General features: G+C 35.7%; 2 non-coding genes across 2 annotated transcripts; both read left to right on the forward strand.

Annotated features, from left to right (window-relative positions):
* The first annotated feature begins 54 nt into the window (after positions 1-54).
* On the forward strand, positions 55-128 carry Trnan-guu (transfer RNA asparagine (anticodon GUU)). The gene has a single exon. It is a non-coding gene; the product is annotated as a tRNA-Asn (tRNA).
* A 3,817-nt stretch (positions 129-3,945) lies between these two features.
* Trnag-ucc (transfer RNA glycine (anticodon UCC)) lies at positions 3,946-4,017 on the forward strand. Its single transcript has one exon. It is a non-coding gene; the product is annotated as a tRNA-Gly (tRNA).
* The last annotated feature ends 11,704 nt before the right edge of the window (positions 4,018-15,721 follow it).

Consider the following 15,721-nt stretch of genomic DNA (forward strand, 5'->3'; position numbering starts at 1 on the left):
CTGTCATATTTACTTAAATTATACTTATCAACTTTTTCCACTCCACTCGCAAGTGCCTCCGTGGCGCAATCGGCTAGCGCGTTCGGCTGTTAACCGAAAGGTTGGTGGTTCGAGCCCACCCGGGGGCGGTCTTTTTACCTAACTTTTTGCCTAATTTATAAGAAAAATGCACTCAACTGCAAATTATTTCTTTTGAACTAATGTGTCTATTTCATCATTTGGTTCTTATATAAAATATGTATAGCGATATACTTATTTTATATAAAGTTTTACAATACAATGATTTATAAGCACTATGTTACGTATTCAGCGACGGGTGTTTTCTTACAAAACCTGTGTCAGTATATCTGAATGACGAAATCGCAGATTGTACGATGTAAGAAATAAAACAAGGATAAATTGTAATATATTTTTTTAAGAGACTTAAAATGTTAAACAACTAAATTGTTTAACATTTTCTGGAGTGATGAAATTATTAAAAAAAGATGAAAAAAAAAAACATCAAAATTGTCATCAGAAAAATAAAATAAATCGCTCTAAGACTCAGACTTATATATAATAATCGTCACACCTCAACCGTCCAGCGGTGTCGATATCCTCTCTGGATATTGAAACCTAATCAACGACATCATTAACTATAGTTTTTATTTTCCGTCAATAAAATATCTTTCTATTAACGGACTAAGTTTCGGAAGTCGGTCATTATTATGCGTCTTATGTTCCACTTGCACACAAATTTACAACTCGCACAATAACATAGCATCCTGTTTATAACACAACTACGATTTGCAAAGATTAAGAAAGCTTTAAACATCGTTTATAAGAGGCACGTCATTGTTCTCACTACTACCTATTGTCCAGCCCCGAAGCACCTTCTCCAAGAAGTGAAGGGAAGCTCAGCCAGCTGGGACCAGGGACCGGTCTCCTCACAGAACGATCATCAGGAGACAACAAATCGGACACTCGTTGATAGAATGTTCTACTTTTTAAAATATATGTTTATTCTTTAACAAGGTAGCAGCGACGTCGTGTTTATGTTTTAAACGTCTAATTATAATCTATAATGTTTCAAGACATTAAAGTTAAAGAACACAATCCAAAGACGGCCGTTAGAGCGTCATCACAGAGCGAAGAAACGACAACAAACACGAGGAATTATTGTCCGAACCATCCGAGCTTATTTAATGGAAGCCAATAACGTATTGTGACGTTCACGAAAACCAGAACAGGCGCCATATAGCTGTCAGTGAATCTGAGCTGGGAACTGCACTCTTCACGGTACATGGTGGACGGGAGCTTGAGTACTCACACTAATAATATACTGTGACCGTTGCTGGACCTATATTCTTATAAACTACGTTAAGAAAATGCTTGTAACATTGTAACGGGGGAATTCTGAAAAATATATTACTGATTATTAATTTAATATTATTGAACAATACTGTCTTTGTGAGATACGAATCCACTTTATTAATATAAAAGAAACGAGTACTATGGATATCTGTCTGTCCGTGGTCAGGTCGATCATGGACACCGTCGTGAACGAGCTACGAGTACATCTGCTCAAACAGAATTTAAGACATTACTGCTCAAGACACTTCACATTAAACGGGAAATAGAACTCTGTGCTATCATGAATAAGATGTAAAGTGCACAGAACGTGCACCACCACCATCCTCCAGCGGTAAGTGTTATATAAAATAAATATAGAGTGATTTATGTCCCATAGCGATTTATTTGATGATTTCTATTTAGCAAATATTAGGTGATTTGTAGATCTTTATGTTTACGACTGAGCTGAGAGTGGAATTAACGCAACTTAGATTTTAGAAGTGCTCTTTATTTTTAATGTACACTTTGAAATATACTGGTATACAATGATTTATAGGACGTGTATAATCATTTTAATGAATACTTCTGTTGTATGTGAGTTCACATTTAAAAAACTTACATATCTGTCAATTACTGTCCCTCGCTGAATTCAAGTCCTCCACCAACCTCCGTCATCTATAAGTCAGAGGACCAGGGCGCCGTCCGTCCGAGACGTCTTAGGATATCGCTACTGCATCATACTCTCACCTCGAGGAGACATCAAACATCAAACAAACAATTGACGGATTTTGGATTAGACTATTCCAAAATTGTTTGTTGATACCTCAGTACAATGTAATTTAGGGTATTTGAGTCGTAATATAAAGTTTTGATTTTTATATTATAATGATGTAGAGTATAAGACTTTCTAAATGACCGCATACAATCATATTGAATAGTATTCGTGTGTACGTGGATTGTGGCCGAGACTCGTGGACCGTCGCGGTCAGTTATCAGTGTATTAATTTATTTTCGGACGAGCAAATACACCTACCTATGTGCTATCATCAATCAATGTCTTCTTTTGATAACTGATGTTTATTTTTGATAATCCTGACATTTCACGGAGGGATTATTTCCTTTTCGTGCTTCGTCTCTGTTTGTTAACACGTGTCGCCGACAGATAATGATTGTATTTAAACTAATTTTATCTAACATCACTTACTGTACGTTGTGAAGCTAACTGTTAGTTATAGTATCGTATAACTTTACATTAAAATGATTAGATTTCTGCATAGAATTATGCAGGACTAGTGTCATCGTCCTGCGGTCATATACAGACATCCAAAAATAACAACTTGTAATAAAATGACTTGAGAATGTCACGCTATATATTCTTCAGGGCAGTATTTTTTTCCGTTATGAGGTTTCAACTGTTGTAATATCAAAATAACTCAAACATAAATACTGTTAAGTAGTTCATTTACATAACGTCGTTTCAATTGATCTTCATGGCCCATAACCCTCACTGTCTTCATAGCGCATGTCGTTTGAGAGGTCACAAAGCGACCCTCAAACATAAACACGTCTCTCGTAGGTCGATGCGATCTGTCCGCGGTACAAAAGAATCAATTAGAGTCATGCAGAGAGGAACGCTCAGAGAAACAATGTTACACTCGCGCGCTCTTCACGGATGCTGTGCGCCTTCACAACGAGTCTTACTACTCCACAGAACGGATTTATTTACTTTATAACATACCTGCATTCCATTTAACCGTCACTTTTAATGGTAATGGCCGTCACAAATTGCATAATTACTCATATGAACGACATTTAGTTTTTATGTCATTTTTGACAAATTAATGTAAAATGAGCATTATAAATAGAAACAGAACAAAGAGCGAAAAACATCGGAAGGAGAAACATAAATAACGTAAAGAGCGAAGTCAAAAGAGGCGGAAGAAAACACAAAAAGACGACAATATTTATATTGACATTCGCGAAAACTAGCGGTGAATATTGGTTCTGTCGATTCTAAAGCTTGCGAGCTCGTTCGGCTTCCTTTGAGTCACAGATCAAAGCACGCGAGCTTCTATTAGCCCTGATTACAGCGTCGTCCTCGAGGGCCCCTTTCACCCGAGGCCCGAGGCCCGAACGTCGGCGCATTGTCTATCGCGGATGCTCGGGGTTAAGATGGGCTCTAGAGCTGTTGCAAGTTTAATTAGCTCTGTCAGGTTTTGAGGTTTCTAGCATCGAGTTGCAGGTGAGCTTTGATGGTTGCCGTGTCTGAAGTGTGCGTCGCGAATCGCGATCCATATTAATATGCACCGCTAATTACCTGTGCACCAAGAAAAGTTTAGGTGCACTATGATTAAAGGATGTACAGTTACATCGAAATAATAGTTTGTTGAAGATGTGAGGTTGTCATTGTATTTAATAATTTAATATTGTATTATAAGTCCCACATCAACAACGACGTACCGGATGTATTAACAAATATGAACACTATACCTAATTAAAATTCATTATAGTGTTTGCATAATTCTTGAAATATACAATGTAGGTTCTTTAAACTATTAGATTAATTTAAGTTCTGTCGTAATTTTAATGGATATTTTAGCAACTCAACGTGTGGCGTTGGTGGTGTAATGGTCAGCATAGTTGCCTTCCAAGCAGTTGATCCGGGTTCGATTCCCGGCCAACGCACACTTTTTGTGTATTTTATAATTTAAATTGTTTTTATTTCATAATCGAATATTCTTTTTCTTTATTCATATAAATTATAAAAGCAATACTTTTTTAATCGTATTTAGGTTAAACAATAGTCAAAAAAAAACTCTAAGCCACTATTAATATTTCCAATCCTCCATAGATGGCGCTGTAGGGTTCTTTATAATGAGGGATTAATATCGTTTGAAAGGAACTTCCATTAAACGACATTAAAGAAAGTTAAAGTACCATTGTAATTCGGTTAAATACAATAATTGAGATTAAGACTTTAAACTTGAAACAAAATAAACTAACGGCGATAAAGACATTAATATAAGTTGAGTTATTATAATTTTCGTATCATAATGAAACAAGTTAAAGTGATTTTCCATTTAGCATTTTTAATATTACAAAATTGGTTATATTATGAACAAGTTTTTATATTTATATATTTTCGATTCTTTAGTTATTTATTGCTATTTTGGTCGCGTGTTAATTTTATTAGCAACAAATGTAGCAGGCTTCAGGAACGGAAATCTGAACAACTACTATGTCTTAATATTATACTTAATGTAATGTACACCAAACTTCACTAATAAATATATAAACCGGTTCACGTAATATGACACATATAGGTAGCTAAAATGGAGGTATGATTTCTAATTCAACACATCCTTCAGACCGAAAAGTTGAACAGCCATTATATTGACAAATAAAATATATATGTATAAAAGTATAATTATAAAAAAAACATTGAATTATAATTATAAGAACTAAAATAATAAAAGAGGTGAAATTAGTTCTTCTTTAAATGAAATAGTACTTGTGATTGTGAAGGACCAATATTCTTATTGAACGTTATTGGGCCTCATCGACCGACGAGGTCTGTCGGGCCCCTGGTGTATGTATGGGAAGACGTAGGGTGTTATACCGGTAGGGAGCCGCGGCAGCAATTAGCGACAAATCACGAGGAAAACGGTGTTTACGCAAGGAAATCGTGTTTTCTCAATATTAACAAATCTGGCTTTCTTGACTCCCCCCTTCCCCATCCACCAGTGAGTCTTTTGAATGTTATGAAACATGAAAATATAAGGTAATGATATTTGTATGTTTGATAAAAATCATGATTGTGAAAGAATATTGAATATAGTGAGTACATGAATACGTCAACAGCTACGGCGGCTTACAAAACTAATATCTTAAATTTTACATTTATCTTGTCAGGACTTCTTGGGGTCTGAATCAATTTATTTCAATACTATAGGATTATAAAAATGGTTGAATATGTGACGAGCAAAATGTTAGATAAATTTGATAATTTTATATAAGTAATGGAATAAATAAAAAAAACATAAGTAAATTATTATTGCTCGTTTATTCCTCCGGCAACCTCTGCGGATGGCTCTGCGTGTTTTCTGATATTATTCATTCATTTATCATAAAAGGTAGTGAAGGATAAATAAATATATTCTTATGAAGCGGCGTCGTCTCAAACTATCAGGTTGAGGCGAGCTTTAGAAATTATGGTTTTTTGTTCAAACCAAAAGCGTTACCACAGAAAAGTCAATATTCATTAATTGTCATTTGAATTTATTGTTTACGATAAACTCTAATGACAATTATAATATGTAGTCCAGTATCGTCTTAACTTTTAAAATATTTCCGTCAGCTTTCAGATGACCGGACTGCATTTGAACAAATTAATTATTAGACCAGCGGTAGTAGTTGTAATTAATAGACCTTGTCCACGTGTCCCTAACCCGTAGACAGCCAGAGACGCGGAGATGAATCTGTATACGAGCGATATAAGTAGGTAGTGTAGGTGTAGTGTCAATACAGATGCACATTGAAGATGTTTGTGTTAAGACGGGGGAAGGCTGGCGGATTGCGACGGCAAACAGAGATAGTACAAATGAGCTGAAAGGATCGAGGTCACCTCCAGCGAGAACACGTACCCTGGCGTCTGGAGCTGGGAGATTATCTCGGTAACACGCTATACGGCAGATTCATGTTTACTACACGAACGTTACTGATGCGACATAGTTCAGGCGAGGCATTAGTTTTATTATTTATAAGTAGCAATACTTGCGCTTCAAATTCAAACTCAAATAAAAAAAAAATCATACAAACTTGAACTTGAAAAACGTCAACAATTTACAATAATGTTAAATCAGCATGTTTCCTCAGTCACATTGCTAGGTAGTAATGATGTTCTGAACGACGTCATACAAATTAAGCTTTTCAACAATAAAATGCCGGATCTCCTCAGTTTTGGGCTCCGTAATAAATACAAAAAGCCATCCAATTAATTCCTCTCCAGACCAGCGGCTCTTCACGACAAAATAGTTTTAATTGGATTGACAATCATTCTTTTATAGATTTCGTAATGAGTTGTACGATCGAAGGTCAAACGACACGCGTTCACCGCTGAGGCTACCCTTTCATTGTATACTCCAAGTTAACTTCTTAAACGTATTTTAAAGCAGAGTCCGAAACTTCGATCGTCCAAGAACTTTTTTTCATTAAAAACTGTGTTGGTTAAAATAAACTGTGAACTATACCGTGTACTTCATAAACTAGAATTCTTATAAGTTTTAGTATATAATTACGAATATTATAATTATCAAAATCTAGTTCTATCCGGGTGTTATAAATGTTAAGCTGGACGCTCTCAACTCCAACAATCAAAACGAGCCGTGAGGGTGTCGAGAACCAAATTGCATAATCTTTTCCTTCGAAAGAAAATGCCAACTCGAGGAATTGCTATATTCTTGAGAGTTTTCAGAATAAGAGTCCGCGGCGACTGCCTTAGAGAGTTTAATTTGTACATGCAAACAACGACTGGCGCTCGGCGGGAAACGTTCACCAGCCTTTTGAAACTTTACACACACCGAGCGGAGGTCGCTCTAAAATACCAATTTTCATACATTAAACATCGCATTTCCCTAGCGCTTTGAAATAAAATTCAAATTTTATACGAACCTAAATATGAAGTAACACAATAGGAAACATCATATTTAAGGTGATCTATCAACGGCGATGTATGTAAACACTCATGCCAAGAGGTTCCCATCCTCTGTATGAGTTTGTGTCACACATAGTGTGGGCCGATGGATGGATGACTTCGACTGGTGTAATGAGCGGGCCCACAAGTAACAACAGGCTCCGAAACAAAAAAGAGTGTACGCAACAATTCGCCCTAACTACTAGTTGAACCCCGCACTCTGCTTCTCACCCCCTCAGCCCCTCACCCCTCGCACCCTCACCTCTCGCCTCCTCACCCCGCCGACGCCCTCTCGTCCCGCTTAAAAGCCATTACCGGTGCCTTTGATCTGTGCCGCGAACTATGATTGCAGTGCTTCGACTGCCCACTTAAAACTATTGCTGTGAAACTGTCTTTGGGAACTCTTTTTTAGATAAAAGTTATCGATCTCTTTTTGCATTTGCGACATTTTTCCACCGCTAATGGGATCTTTAATACATTTTTGTTCGTCGTATTCAGTAACGTAAAGCGGTATACCCTCACACTCGAGTACTATTTGTACTATTACTAGTATTCAAATACCCACCGACATCAAACAAAACGTAACACTAATAACGAACGAGACAATACAATCAAATCGAATCCATAAACATTTTTTGAGTCGTAATAAGATAATGAGTGTACATAGTTCGGTTGTAGTAGTGATGCTGCTGTGATATCGCAGGCAGGTGCTGCTCTCCAAGATGATAATTAACAAGTCAGTACAGATTTCACTCACGAGGTAATTAGCTCGGTCTCTTTGTGTTGTTTGTCTTTGATACCTCGCTATTAAAGTGCTCCAGCTCCGACTCCGCCTCCTCTCCTGGTTGTGTCGATTTTTGAACTAACATTTTTTCTCCTTCCAGTTTATTGTGTTTGAGCCTATGTGTTCCTGTGACTCCCGCTGTCCTTTTACGATCAATCAACTGTGCTATTTGGAGTGTGGATTAATGACGTATTCAGTACAGTTTCGGAATGCTTTTGTTTCATATAAAGTTTTAGCCCTCGGTCCGCCAGACGTCGAGTGTCGTGGAAAACAACTCCTAGGCCATGATGATACGCCGTTGTAATGCTGTACAATTGTAATCTACTGTTCTTATCCTGTTGATTTTTTTATTATAAAATATTCCAAGTATTTACTACTAAAATATATAATACTAAACAAAACCGGAAGTTGTATTAATTATTTTAGGTAATTTTTAAAGAAAATATTGTTTAATTCCTCGTTTATTTATTATTTACGTTTATGAAGATAAATCTCATTCATCCATGACATTTAAGTCTTTTTTGAAGGGATTCTCATAAATATTTGAATTTGTGCTTCATTTTATTTATTTGCGCTTCATTTTATATCGTGAAGTATATTTTGTTTAATTTCTACTTCCAAGGCGTTTCGGAAATTTTTTTATATTCTTGAATGACAAAGTAATCACGATATTCCTTAATAACAAATCTTTGTGATTTATCATTGTTGAGCTTTCACTTTATCTTTTGAACAATTGAATATTGCTTTGAAATGTAGTGTCTATTTTTGGTAATAAATTTGGATTTAAAAAATGTGAACTTAGATGTTAAAAGCATGTTAGTATAAACAATAGATATACTTTCTGCCAAAAGTTTGAAACTCCCTGTATCCCGCTAAATGTGTTCATAAATATTAAATATAATATAAGAAATGACGTAAGCCATGTTCTAAGCCGTTATTCAACACGTCATTGTTAGTTTCCGGTTCACTGAGTCGATGGCATCACAGCGATCACCATTCGGAGGCCGTCTTTTGTCGGTCTGTTCTCCACACTCCGAATGTTATCTAAGGATTTTATCATATTAATGTTTTCCTTCTGTGGAGCCCGTGTTATATATTACGCGTCAATAAACACCGTCCCACTCCTCGGTGTCGAGGTGTCGAGGTGTTTACTGTGTTGGTGAAGTTGATGTAAACATGTTCATACACAAAGAAACGTTACAGAAAAAATACAAAACGGGTCAAGCGGAGAGAATTAAAATCCAAAATGTTTCTAGAGAGAGAGAGCGCGTTGTTTGTGTTCTGGTGATTTGAAGTGCTCGTTCACATGCGAGGCCTCATTCTGGATTCCGTTTGCGAAGTCTTACTTCACTTTCGGAAACCGGGGCGAGTTGCGGGATTACTTTATAGCGTTTCTTCAGTTGTTTCGTTTCTTTCGCATTGAAGATTCTGTCCCAATCGTTATGATGGGTATTTAAGCATTGTCTTTAATTTTAATTTGAAATGTCCGAGTGGGCTCCAAAATTTTCATACTATTCTCTTGTCCATTCCTAGTTTTCCAGCGGTAATTTTTTAAATCATTCTCTAGCTGCATGTTAAAGTAATCTTAAAACCATATCCAGCGTGAAAACGTCTTCAAGATCGATTCTTTATGTCTTTTCTGGCTGTACGTTACAGACGCTCAAATGCACCCCATATACCGTACCCTCGGGACCTCAGGTCTCTTTCGCACTCACCATGAAACACATTTCCCTCTTTAAAGTAGAAACGTCATCGCGTGGCGCATTGTCTGACCTCTGACAGCAATCGAATTTGAAGTTTAAGGACACGAAGCCAGAGTCTAATATTGTTCGTAGGAAATTCCTAGAAAGGAAATTGGCATTTACAGCGGGAGTGGAAAAGCCAGTTTTACGCGGCAGAATTTGAAAATGAAATTCGACTGTACAGTGAGGCGAGGCTCGGGTTACTCCGCTTCACCTTCCGACTATAGCTATTGCTTTTGTATTAAGGTTTAAATTGGCTTAAAATATGATTATTATAGTGAAACTTAACATGTTGCTCTGCTCGGAAAACAGGCGACCGGCCGCATTCGGTGACATGTACCGGCACGCGAATGTTTTTGTTTCCTTCTCTTTTATAAATATCAGTTGTTTTTTAATGTGACGTTGGATTTTTGAAATACTGTTAGCATTAGAGTGGCCGGTGGAGCGCGACAATAGTGGAAAGAGGTTTTGTTTTGGCGTGGGAAACATTTTTTTGACGGTGGACACCGTTTTTTTACTGCATACGAAATCAAACTTTAATAGTGTGTTCACGAGAAGTTATAGTAAAATAAGAAAGTAATACATTCGATATTATTTTCTTTTTTATTTCCATGAAAGCATGAAACTATAACTGACCGAGGAGATTACACGAGGTAAGTGTTTTTCATGTCAGTATATTTTTCTGTCTCCTAACGTTTCTTCTTAAGTATAGATAACGTTATCAGAGCGATGGGTTAGTATTAGGTGCAGGTGAAGTGCGTGGGTCGTTGACCCGGTTGCCATGACGACTGCGGTCTGCATGTGCGCCTTCACTCTGAAACGGGGCTTATTTCTGCAATAACTTTGGGGTGCCTCAGAAGCCGCTGTGTGCTTAAATATAGTTATATGGATATATTTTGAATACATTTCTAAATCGATACTTATCGCTATCGCTAAGGAAAAAGATGAAATAAATACCATTTAACAATGTTCATTTCTTTATTTTTTATTTATTGTTACAGCTGTCTTAAATCGCGGATATTTTCGCATTTTCCGAAATTTCTCGACCGTGGGATACGAGAACGGTTCAATACCTCGGGATATCCCCATGAACTCTATCATTGATTTTGAACATGATTGTTGAGGGTTACAGAATCCACTTCATCATTTTCTCATTCGTTATCATAAAAATTTGAACGACAAATTATTAACTACTAGCATAATAATCTGTCACTTTTTTTTGCTTGACAGATTTGAATTGCAAGTCAGTATAATATATAAAATAAAGTCAGGTTGGAGATGTCTAAGCAGAAATAACACAAACAAGCGTAGTCCGCTTAAAACCGCGGAAAATACATTGTTAAAATTATTGGCACTTAAGAACTATCCATTTAATATACAGTAATAAAATAAAAAGCGTTCTAATATAAATGAAATGTCTGTTTTATAATCTTAGTATTAATACGTGTCAGAAAAATAATTCAAACAATTCTCATTCATGTAATACCAAATATATTAGTCGAAAGAGGGGTAGGCGCTCCATGTTATGATAAGCAACCAGGGAAGTACGGCTTCTTACAGTCCCTGAGACAGCTTCAGGCGCTTATCGATCTGAGATTTATTGGGAATAAGAAAGGGTCTATAGAATTATTACAGAAAAAAAAGACAGTAGACGTTGAAAGTTCCGCCATTTTGATTTTTTGAAAAAGAAACATCGGCAGCAAGATCATTAGACTGAATTATATCTATATTATTAATTATTTTAGCTCCCTCCATTGAATCCACAGCAGACGGTATGAGTAAGCCCAATACTGTTCTGTTTATATTTTGCATTATAAAGTGTGAACACCTGTCACCTCCTGTCACCTCGGGCGCGTCGAACCGTGACGCGGGTAATGAAAACAATACTTTATATTTGACGCAGGGCGGGAGGCGGCTGATCAATTGATTGGTAATATGACACTCACCGACACTTACACGGCGAGGGTGGAAGGGACCAGCACTTGCTACTGTATAGAAAATATACAGAGCAAGTAAGAATATATGCATTTTGTCGCGCATCTTTCGACTGTTCAATATTAAGGTTGATTATGAAGAAGACCGATTATGAGGTCAATTGCGTTATAACGAAATAAATCATTATTTTCTATTTAATCAATCGTTAAAATTTACAAAAATAAGAGTAAGGAAATAACTAATGTTTCCTGCCTCTCAACAAATTTATTTTCTTAATTTTATTGAAACATTATAAAACATGAATTTGAGTTCTCAGTACTTCGTTATACTTATAAAATTGAAAAAGTTAAGTTAGTATTGATGTACTTTCTGAAACTTACCAAAGAAGTGAGCTTTACTCTCGAGAGACAAATAAAAGCGTCGTAGGTTTAACTCTCGCCTTATGGTGGAGATGGCGTGGTGATCATTTACTTCGTGTATAGATTAACATACGTACATACCTTTTGTACGACATCTTAGACTGCTAGCGCGTCTCTGATGCAGGAGGATTTGAATAAGAATTTTTTTGTATATCTAATCCAGTCCTATTTCTGTTACAAATGAAAATGCATTCAATGAAGTAATGTCACACTATTATATAAAATTTTTATCTTACACATTTAATAAAAGCTCAGCAAAAACATAAAAAAATATATTTTCGAAATGGCTGTCTTTGGCTCTCATACAGGTTTTTAATCCGTTAGGCGCAAAATATTTGAAGTTGCGCACTATTTACAAGGGAAATTTCGCCACTGCTGGCTCCAAAGAATTTTAAACGGTTCCATTTAGTTTAGAGAAGGACATGTCCACTAAAACTGACCATAATTTGAAGTCTAAGAGTCGGGAACGTTGGTTTCAAGCCAAGATTGGGTAGTTCGCGTCTTGTGGGCATGTGCAGAGTCCTGGTGGAAAGTCCACGGTATATTTTTAAAATGTGTATTGCTGAAAGGTATCACAACTTGATCCAGGACTGTGTTTGGGTGAAGTTTGAACTTGTTAATAACAAAAAAGTAGTTTTGTGACTACTTGATGAGACACGCCCCACCAAACTATCACTGACGTAGCATGATGATCCCGTTTTCCTTTTCCCTTCCCTTGAGCAGTTTCTTTAGAACTGTGAGCGTATACTTTATCATTTTGCTTTTTGTAGGATCCTTCAATCGTGATTTTTTTCATCAGTAGAGCGGATATTTCTATGCCTTCAACCTGCGTATCGCTACCGAAGGCGTTTCGATCGTTCCACAAATTTAACAATATTAACGGCATTTGTAGTTCTAACAGCACGAAACCGCTCAATTCTTTTCTGGTCTTCGACCGGCGAAATGTATCTTTTGATAGTCCGAGATACGATAAGAACATTCTGAAGTGTCTGAATATAACCAGTTCCATACCCAGTTCGTGCAAAGACTTTACTGCCATTAATTTTCTTTAACAACCCATTCCATCTTGTATTTTGATTTTGAACACGAAAAAATATTTGATATGAAGGAAAATTGAAGGAAGGTTTAATAATATTATGCCTACGTGTTACAAATTTAAAAATAATTAAAAAGTTGAAAAAAAAAGTTTTTATGTTTTTTGTATGTTTTATGTTCAGTGATTTATAAAGTATAGATCATTGGCACAAAGAAATGGTTTTCACGTGGAAGCCATCGCTTGGTCGGGAATTGACTCGTCACTGCATGATTCTGAAATACGTTCCTACTCCTGCTATAGGTATATTCATCCGCAGTGAAATATACTCTCATCCAGAGTACTTCAAAAAAAGACCAATTAAAATATAACAATTCAAAAATAATTTTGAAATAAAAATTACTACATTTTTTTCGTTCAACGTACTATCCTACAGAATAAAAGTCACGTCAATTTTTATATATTTTTTTATATTTCTCTACTAAACTTAAGTTGTAAAATAATTTTTAAGACGTTATAAACATAATTAATCGTCGTGCCTTAGAGGGATATAAAATAACATTTTTCCCCTAATTTAGGGTGTTTATTGTAAGGGGGTTAGTTTGTAGCACACCGGCGCGGCGGCGCGTCGGACGGGAACACCTCAAACCTTGGATACTGTTACCACCAGATACTTATATTATATTTATACTAGCAATATTTTAAATTACCTTCTATTAAACATATATACAGGTTTTAATTGGTACTCTAAAAAAAACTAGTTTATTTATAAATTATAGAAACGAAAAACCGTGTCAAGTGGTTTTGAAAATTGAAATAAAATTCAAATGGATAAAATTTTTAAGTAATATTTTTAGAGTAAAGTAAGACAGAACTGTTTATCGTCACATGGACATATTATGAGATCATCATCATAGAAAAATATGTATACTAGTACACTGTGGCCTTCAATCCGAGTGCACAGTATAAGTATACATATTTGTTATTTTCTCCCTAATTATATGGAATTACTTGATCGTCTTATAGTCCTCGATCTCCTCTGTCGATCAAATATTAACGGAAATACCTTGCTGAACTACATATTTAATTTAATATTACTTGTTATTAAGTCTCAATCATTCCATCATGTTAAATGCTATATTTGAAAGATATCTCGAATAAGATTATTTAAAGCTATTTTGAGTTCAGCGTATTATACTTATAAAGAAATTCCATTTTCAGAAGTTGTTTTTTAAAATGTCATCCAGCTCAGTAACTTATGATATATTAAAAAAGTATGTCAGGAATTATTAAAAAAAACAAAATAGCAACATCAATGTTCCGGCTTCATAGTATTAATTCTAATGAGTGTGAAATGAAGTGATTCAACAGTTGAGAGATATGGGGAGTGACCTGCACCTGTGGATTGTATGATTAGGCTTCAAATTTATAAAATCAAAATACACTCTGTGCTATGATCCGTGGGTGCTAGCATAGAGTTCATTATAAACACACGTGTTCCTCCTTTACACATTAATGCTGAACCAATATCAAAACTTTTCCTTTAACGTTTCATTTTCTTGTAGACCACTGTGACACTGCCGCGGCTCGCTCGCTACTCATCTCTGATACTCCGAGGCGACATGATGCGTCTCTTCTGACCTATATATTATAACTTGAAGATAATTTCTAAAAGGAACTAGTTTTATAAAAGATTTTTACATATAAAAACCGTGTTAGTTTCATAACTTAAATTAAAAAAAGTATTACGCGATGAGATGGCTTTATTGTTATAACTTTATCGTACGCGTGTAAATACTTGATGATAACTTCTCTTACAGTGAAATATCTTTAGCTTAAATGCCACGCGGCTCGCAGACGTTTAAATGAACATATTTGGAAGTTCGGTTTAAAGCGTGTGCGCTTTGTAACTTAATTATTATAAAATGGAAAGGATAAAGCGGGTCAACGGAATAACCGATATGGATAGTATATTTAAATTGAAACGAATATTTTCAGATTACTACGCGTTTTTCATTATTTTAAACTACATACTCCCGACGTGTCGATTACTTTGCAGCAAGCGTGATCACAAGCAGACGAGATGAGAATTTTTTAAATAATTAAAAATGCTTACTTATCTGATAATATTAGTTTTATTTCCATGAATACTTGTGAAAGTCTTACATTTCATTAAAAAGATGTATGTTACTATACATTTTAATATTTTTTTTTAAAGAGCGGAATCCATCATATTTTGCATGTTAAACATTGAGAATAATATTTACATGACTGACCAACACACATACAGATTACAGATGTCTTGCACGAAGAGTGACATTATAACAATACTGGGTTGGAGGACGAGAGCCCCTGACTGGCGCCACCTTAAGTGACCTTGGCTACAACGCTGAGTGTTGTTCATTGTAACAGTTTTCCACGGCCGGGTGTAATACGACACGCTATATATATTAGGTCCTCGTTATACAATCAATAAATACTTAAACTAAGCATAAAAACAACCGGTTAATGTTATTTAGTTAACTCGGTGTATGTGTTCAGGAAGTGTTCAGAAACTTTTCTTAAGCATTTCGTGATGTTAATTTGTTCAACAGTCAGTTGCCTCGTTACTATAATAATCATATAAGCCGTTCTCAGACGTCTGTAATATATAGTACACCCGAGTACCTGCCTAATAATGTACTGTGGCTTATGAACTATGAAAAAAAAACGATTATTGAACAATAAGGACGGTGAATTTCAAAAACTACTCAACAAAGGCTATACAGAGTAACGGATATTATA

This window comes from Danaus plexippus, chromosome 12 (assembly GCF_018135715.1).
Source record: "Danaus plexippus chromosome 12, MEX_DaPlex, whole genome shotgun sequence".
Classification (NCBI taxonomy): domain Eukaryota; kingdom Metazoa; phylum Arthropoda; class Insecta; order Lepidoptera; family Nymphalidae; genus Danaus; species Danaus plexippus.